At 49.4% G+C, this 7,869-nt stretch overlaps 1 pseudogene; it reads right to left on the bottom strand.

Moving 5' to 3' along the window:
* Positions 1 to 239: 239 nt before the first annotated feature.
* LOC127756377 (uncharacterized) lies at positions 240 to 1,200 on the bottom strand (annotated as a pseudogene).
* Between the last annotated feature and the right edge of the window lie 6,669 nt (positions 1,201 to 7,869).

Below are 7,869 nucleotides of genomic sequence, written 5' to 3'. Positions count from 1 at the left end.
ACCATACGGGCTAACAACATAACAAACAAATACTTCAAACGTGCTAGGTATTAGAACAAATTTATTTGGGTTAATTGGATCCATGCCACTGCAACTTTACGAAAAATTAAAAAAAAACACTACTATTCATCATATCGGCTACATGCCACTGAAAATTTCTATAATTAGAACCATGCCACTCCCGTCCCTTTTTCCGTCTCCTTTCTCACATCGTATCGTCCCTCCCCCCGCCCCTTTAATCACTCGAGAACGAGGCGGACGAGGCCGGAGGACATCTCCCTGACGAGCGCGCCGGAGGAGTAGGCGGCCATCTCCACTAGCAGCACCGGCGGCGAGCGGGTGTCCATCTGCAGCGCGACGTGCCCGTGGCCACGGCGCCGCCTGAAGATGGTGCCCATCAGGCTCGACCCCAGCCGCCTCGACACCAGCCGCCGGTGCGTGAGCGCCGCCAGGAACGCCGCCCGCGGCCTCACTAGCGCGTCCGCGCGCTTCCTCGACGACGACGAAGAATGCACCTCAGCAGGCTCCCCGGACGACGTCGCGGAGAATCGCGTGGCTCTCGTCGTCGTCCCCATCCCCGGCGGCGCCTCATCTCCACCTCCCTCCCTCTCTTGTCCACCTCGCCGCTGCGGCCACGGCGGCTTGCCCAGCCAACATAGATAGAATCACTCATCAAGATTAGGAGTAGCATTTTTCTCCAATCAATTTGAGATATGCCATCCTGACCCACATGTCATTGACTCATGTGGGTCCTACATGTCAGTGAGATACCAATGGTATATCTCAAACTTCATCAAAACACCGGTACGGCTGTTACTGCACCTGCTTGAACTCAGCGTGCGCCGACAGTGGTGTGCTTGGCGCTGCTCCCCTTGGGTGTTTTGGCCAGCGATGCTGCGATGAGGGAGATCAAGGAGAGCAGCGCCTGCGGCCCGCAAGAGATCGCGGAGAGCAGAGCGTACGGCTCGGCGTTGGTGCTTGTCGCCCTTTTGTCCGCCGCCGACTTGATTGCGCGAGCCACGGAAAGTTCCCACCTCCGCCTCCGCCGGTGCCACCGCTCGGCGCGGCCACCCTGGAGCTGGAGGAAGGCAGTGGAAGCGGCGAGGCCGCGTGGAACGCTCAACGGAGACGGCGTGAGTGAGGAGACGAAAAAAGGGACAGGAGAGGTATGGTTCTAATTTTAGAAATTTTCAGTGACATGTAGCCAATATGACAAATAGTACTGATATTTTTTTAAATTTCGTAAAGTTGCAGTGGCATGGATCCAATTAACCCAATTTGTTTAATCGAAATGGAATGTATTTATTTAAAAGCTTTACGTGAAGTTTGAGTGGATCTATCGATCCCCATGACATTTGATATATGCCTTCACTACTAGAAAAGCACCCGCCTGCGAAAATTATTTACATAGGCGAAAACTCAATTTTCCTAGGCGATAGCAGCCCTAACTACAGAAATAGTTTTGGCGCCAAAAAAAATTTTTCGCCACCAAACTAGCCCGCCCTCGCGATTCACCCACAAATCAAAATTTCTTCATCCATTCAACAAAATACAATCACAAACATCCATTCATCAACACAATCTATACATGAACACAGATACATCGGATTCAAATCCACAACACCGATTTGCATTGTAGCATCAATCAAAATAAAAACAAATAAAAAAACACAGCTCCGTGGCCTCCTCCCTGCCGCCCTCTACTGTTGCAGAGGGGAGGGCCAAGCCGCCGCCACCAGTGGCCTCCCCCTACCGGGTGGATCTGAGAGGAAAGAGGGAAGGGAGGCTGGTGGCCTCCACCCGTCCCCCTCCGGGCAGATCTGAGAGGAAGAGGGAGTGAGGGAGGGGACGACCACACGGGGGAGGGAGGGTGGATCTGCCGCCGGCCCTCATCGTCGGCGCCGTCCCTTGTCGCCGAGCAGCCGCCTCCGGCCGTCCTTGCCTCGCCGAGCCGCCGCCGGGCGGCCTCCTAGCCAAGCCGCTCTGACCCCGCGGCTATCACTCCGCCTTGCCGAGCCCCCGCTGCCGGACCACCTCCTCCTCGCCCTGCCGTCGCTGGCCCTCCCCGCCGAACCGCCGCCACCCGCCGGACCACCACCTCCTCACCCGGACCGCCGGCTCTCCTCCTTGCAGGCTCTGAGGAGAGGGAGGGGAGGGTGAGAGAAGGAGAGGGAGAGGGAGAGAAGAGGAGAGGATAAGATTTGAGTGGCTGGTGAGGGAGCGGGATAGGTTTGATTTTTTTTATAGTTGGATGTGGGTTTTTGCAGGCGGAGCTCTTAGCAGTGTGCTTCTGAAAATGAGATTTTTTTTTTTTTAGGCGACGTCTTATGTGGTCCGCCTGCAAAAATATATTTTTGTAGGCGGATGAAGGTCTTGACTCTGATTGTCATTTTCGTAGGCGGCCATTTGGCTCCGAGAGATCTACCCGCCTGCGAAAAAAGATGCTCAACATCGGCGAAAATGCTTTTTCTAGTAGTGCTTTCTTATAGCTGGCACAAGGTAAATAACCGAGAGGTCTACTTTCAAATATAGATATAATCTTTTCGGAGAGGAATCCTCTGACGTAACTTTCCACCTGAAATGGTCGTTGACATGTGGACCCATGGTTGGTGAGGCTCACATATTAATGACCACGTCACTCTGAATTTACTTTGGAGGATCCCAATCAAGCTTTGCCTATCAGATAAGCAGAGTTTTACGTCTGGCGCTACATAACAAAACAAAAAAAAACACAATATCAAAAGAAACAAAAGGAAAAAGGCACAGGGTATCAGCCCGGGCTATATATATCTCGCAGACTGTGGCACGGCCAAAGTACATAGAATTGAAGGTCAGTAGACCTGGCGTCCACCAAAGTGCCGACATTTTTTCATCTGAATGCAGCCCCAAAATTCCAGATGTGAAGAATGTTGGAATTTCTATTTGTAAGCGGCATGCAAGTTGGAACATGTCAAATCCGGGTGAGCTAATGCCCAACGAAATAACGTTCACTACTCAGCTACCTCAGTAGCATTAAGTCTCTTTTTTGTCAGCCGATCGAAGTTGTTTAGTTTTTTTTATTATAAACATATTACACTAAGAAGCAAATATGGTACAATTATTTGCAAAAGCAAAACAACACCATTTAAGCCATGCGTGTTTTAATATGCAAGCTCTGAACAGAGACCACCATAAATATGTCACAATATTATTATTACATAGTAAAAAAACTAGAAACTAGAAACTAGAAAGGCCAATTCATTTTTCATTACTTAAAAAAGCTAGGACCATTATTAATTTGCAGCCATTATATATAGGAGCCTTCATAACATAGGTCTTAGAAATGACACAAGGCACAATACATTAATAGTGCTCTCGAATAGTCTTGTTGCCCGCTTTCTATTTTATTCTAGGACTATCTACATCCAACAGCTATATGCAAAACAAATCAAGGTTGTCGGCCGCCACTGCTATATGCAAAACAAATCAAGATCGTCAACATATATTTCTGATTTTCATGATAGTAGCAGATGGATTAGATTTGGAACTCACAGGTCACTGCCTATGCAGATCTAATTTCCAACATAAAAAACAATATCTGAATTCAAGGAAATTTGTTTGCTGGATTAGTAAATAGAGGAGCGATGGAGGTCGAAGAAAATTTGAGGGTAACGGCAGCACAGCGGTCGGCAGATTTGCCCTATTTTATTTGCCTGCTACGGTTCATCCATCTACCATAGTTTGACTGACAGTGGGCTGTTGGGCTGTACATCAGTTCACCGGCCCATTAGCTTGTTGGACTAGCAGTGGATGGAAACGCCAGTGTACACGTCAGCATCACGTCTATATGTTTAAATTCTGAATTTGCCTGCTCACATGAATTATGGGGCTGCATTTGTTTGGATGAAAAAAAATCGGACCAAAGTGCATCGCCCATCAGAGGTCCAGGATTTTTTAGATAATGGATTTTTGTTAATCTAATCTCTATATCTATGAGGGATATACATAGCCAAAAATATATGAGAGCACTTAGATTTATATCTTAATAAAGAGGAGAACACACAACCAATAAACGTAAAAACTACGACCTCAATACATCCCTGCTTCCCGACATCCTGTCCTGAAGCGGCCAAATCCGACGAGTGGAATTCATCTAGTTGCCACCGCCTATATTACGTTGTTGCTACGATACTCCGCTATGGTGCATACATATACTCGGTTGGTTTCAGAACTCAGTGGAAGACATCTTCATCCACTTCAAGTGAGTTGACACCGTGCGCCGCCAGTTAACCCACCTTCATCTATCGTCATCTAGTCAGAACTAGCTGACCAGACGCGAGCCGAAAGGATCTGCTTCTGCTTCATCGGATTTCTAGACCTGCGCCGCTCGTAGGACTGCCGCCAACGTCTCGCCTCTACCTGCCGCGGCGCCGCCCTCTCGACCTTCTCCGCTGCCACGCACGGCCAGGCGCCCCGCAGCCCATGGCCCCGCCGTCTCCTGCGCCACTAGCCGTCTCAGCCTCCTCCGCTGCCATGCATGGCCAGGCGCAGGCCCGGCCACCGCCGCCCACGGCCCCGTGCATCGTCTCCCGTGCCACCAGACCCGAAGCTCCCCTCCGTCGCACCGAAATCCCTGCTGGCTGCCTTCCACGTAGCCGCTCGGCACACCGGCGGCTTACTCGGGCGGCGACAAGGCAACGGAGAGAGGAGATGGGGAGTCGAGTGAGGAGACGAGCAGTGTTCTGAAACCATGATGATCGACTAATTGATGATGCCTTCCACTGAGTTCTGAAACCAGCCAAGTATATGTATGCACCGCTTTAATCTCTAATACCTCCCAATCCTAAGTAATATGCATACAAGTATAATCTGCATTGTTCCTGAGATCTGCACCATTTTCATTTCCAGTAGCTCATCCTACTATGGTCATACAGAGCACTACAAATATGTCGGTGTGAGAATGTTTATGATTTTGGTCTCGCACATTTCATCAGCTTCCTCAGTACCTATATATATGTCTTAGAGTAAAGTTTGAGACTTGAGAGTAATGTTTATGCACGCACATGCAAACAAGGGTTTAAATTCATCAATTCAAACTTGATTCACATCCACAAAATACGAGCATTTATGCGATGGCCGACCAGAGCCACAATGAAACGAATCAGGAGCGCGATGGAGAAATAAGAAGAAAACTGAAGTGGCGGAGATCGAACTGCGGTGCGGTGCGGATTAACATATTATGGTTGAAATTTACTATTAACGTAATCTTGTGTGCAAACAGCAAGGGAAACAGATATTTCCTTTATGCGATAAATTTTAGTTGTATACTTAATTTAGTAGTAAGCTGAATACCGAATCACGGATGTCTCTATCTACAGCTAGACAGGGCTAGGAGGAGATCGATCTTGGTTTTGGTACTGCTGATTTTTACCATTCTATTTCACTCATCTTGCTTCCCTCTTCTTTTTATCTCAGCATCTCTCTTCGGACAAGATGAACAACAGGGGAGCCCGTCTAGATTGCAATTTCTCGATCACAGCGTAGCGGCCACCAAAAAAGCACATAGCAACTTCACCAAGGCAACCATGTCGTGAGACATCCCCGGAAGTGACGTTTCCTTCACGAAAAACTGATGAGGAAGATTTGAATTCAGAAAGTTATTAGAAAACCATGGCACTCCTTTTGTTCTCGGTGCCTCCTAATCCCATGTTTAATTGATTTGTCTTTGCTATATGTGCTTGGACTGGAACTAATGCTCTTCTTCTCTCTTTGAATTCTCTCTAAATTTAGCTCTAGTTCACATCTGGAAATTGAACGTGAAAACTAGCACACACACCAATTTGGCTTGCATACTCCATCTCTCTTCCTGTGTCAGATCTTGTCTGATCTGAGCAGAGAGTAGCATGTATACTGTTGAGCTTGGATATATGAATGCATTGAAAGAAGCGTATATACACTTGGAAGTAGTTGAGACTTGAGAGAAGTACAAAGTAATTATCTCTCTTATTTCTTTTATTGGCCAAGGTTTAACTCCCTTTCTATTCATTAACTAGCCCACGAATAATTTATCTATGGTCAAATTTATTATCTATCTTCTTTCTTTTCTCTCATTAAACCATATCAACCCAATTGTTCTCAGGTCCCCATCGTTTGGCTTATTTCCTAATAAGCCAAAACGGCTTATTAGGAAATAAAAATGAATTTGTAGGTGAAAGTTTTATAAATGTGTTATTGGTGACTTAAAAGCCAATGTTAAAAAAGAAATTACGTTGAAAATATCTCAAAATCAATCTCAAAATTAAGCTTAAAAATTTAAAATTTGGCTTTTTCTTTGGCTGATTAGGCCATCCGATGGGAGCCTCAGCTTTCGGATGATCAACCTACTATCGGAATTATCTCTTTCCTTTTAAATAACACATCATCTCAATTTTCTTTTGATTTTTTTGGGTGATTGATCGATCAATTTTATAATCTACTAAAAAACAACTTTGCACATTACTTATGCCGTTGCTATATACTCCCTCCGTCCCAAAATATAAGAATCTAGAATCGGATAGGACATTTCCTAGTAATACGAATCTGGACAGATAACCTGTCCAGATTTATAGTACTACGAAATTTCCCATCTGGTCCTAGATATATTCTTGTATTGCTTGGTTTCTATCTGTGAAGGAATAAGTTCACTTTAGGTCTCTCTATTTGTCGCCCAGTACGATTTTCATCCCTGAACCGCAAAATCGGATACGACCCGTCCCCCAACTTACAAAAACCGGGCATATATGGTCCTAAGGCGGTTTAGATAGTGGTTTTGGCTGATGTGGCGCCTACATGGCTGGTTTGACTAGGTCTTCATCCCACGTGACATTGATGTGGCGCTTATGTGGCAATTCGATTTGGAAAAAAAAACCCGTGGGACCCACATGTCAGTTACACAAAAAAATAATTAGAAAAGGTGGGGCCCACGTGGGCCCCACATGTCAATCTCACTCCCCTCTTCTTCCTCCTCACTCCCTATCTCCCCTCTCTTCATCTCTCTCCCCGCTCTCCTGTCTCGCGTGCAACGGCCGACGAGTGGCGGGGTGACGGGCTGTGGCCGGCGAGAAGAAGGGGCGGCGTGACAGGCGGCGAGGAGGATGGCACGACAGGCGGCGACTGGTGGGAAGAAGAGGCGCCGGGACGGGCGGTGACTGGCGGGGAGACGCGGGGCAGCACAGCCATGGGCGGCGGCGGCGGTGAGGTCGGTCCCCTCCTCGCCTGTCATGGAGAAGGGGCGCCGGGACGGGCGGTGACCGACAGGGAAACGCGGGGCAGCACGGCTGTGGGCGGCGGCGGCTGCTGTTGGTGATGGCATTGTCGTCGTCACTACACGCTCCTCACCGTCGTCGGCTACGGGGTCAAGAACTGACCTGCAGGGAGACGAGGGGCAGTGCGGCTGTGGGCAGCGGCGGCTAGGTTGGTCCCCTCCTCAGGGGGACGCGGGGCAGCAAGGCCGTGGGCGGCGGCGGCTGCTGCTGGTGATGGCGTCGTTGTCGTCACTACGTCTTCCTCGCTGCCCGCCCCGCTCACCGTCGTCGGCTACGGGTGTCGGCGTCCTCCAACAACGGCACCAGGAGCCCCCCTTGGCTAGACACCCCCGCGGCGAGGATGGCGACGGCTCGACGTTATCTGCTCGCCCTCGCTCCACCCTGCTTCGGCCGTCGCCCGCCCCGCTTCGCCCCTTGGCTCCGCCCCGCCGTCGCCCTCTCCGACCGCCGGCGACGTGGCGGCCGCGGGGACCGCAGGTCCATCGCGCGGGAGCGCCGCCGGCTGAGTCCCGGCCGTGCCGCTCGCCCTCGCCGGCATACACGAGGTCCACGATGACGTGCCGGCCACGGGCTGGAGCTCGGTGAC

The sequence above is a fragment of the Oryza glaberrima genome, chromosome 12 (genome assembly GCF_000147395.1).
Source record: "Oryza glaberrima chromosome 12, OglaRS2, whole genome shotgun sequence".
Taxonomy (NCBI): domain Eukaryota; kingdom Viridiplantae; phylum Streptophyta; class Magnoliopsida; order Poales; family Poaceae; genus Oryza; species Oryza glaberrima.
This window is presented reverse-complemented; position numbering and strand designations above follow the sequence as displayed.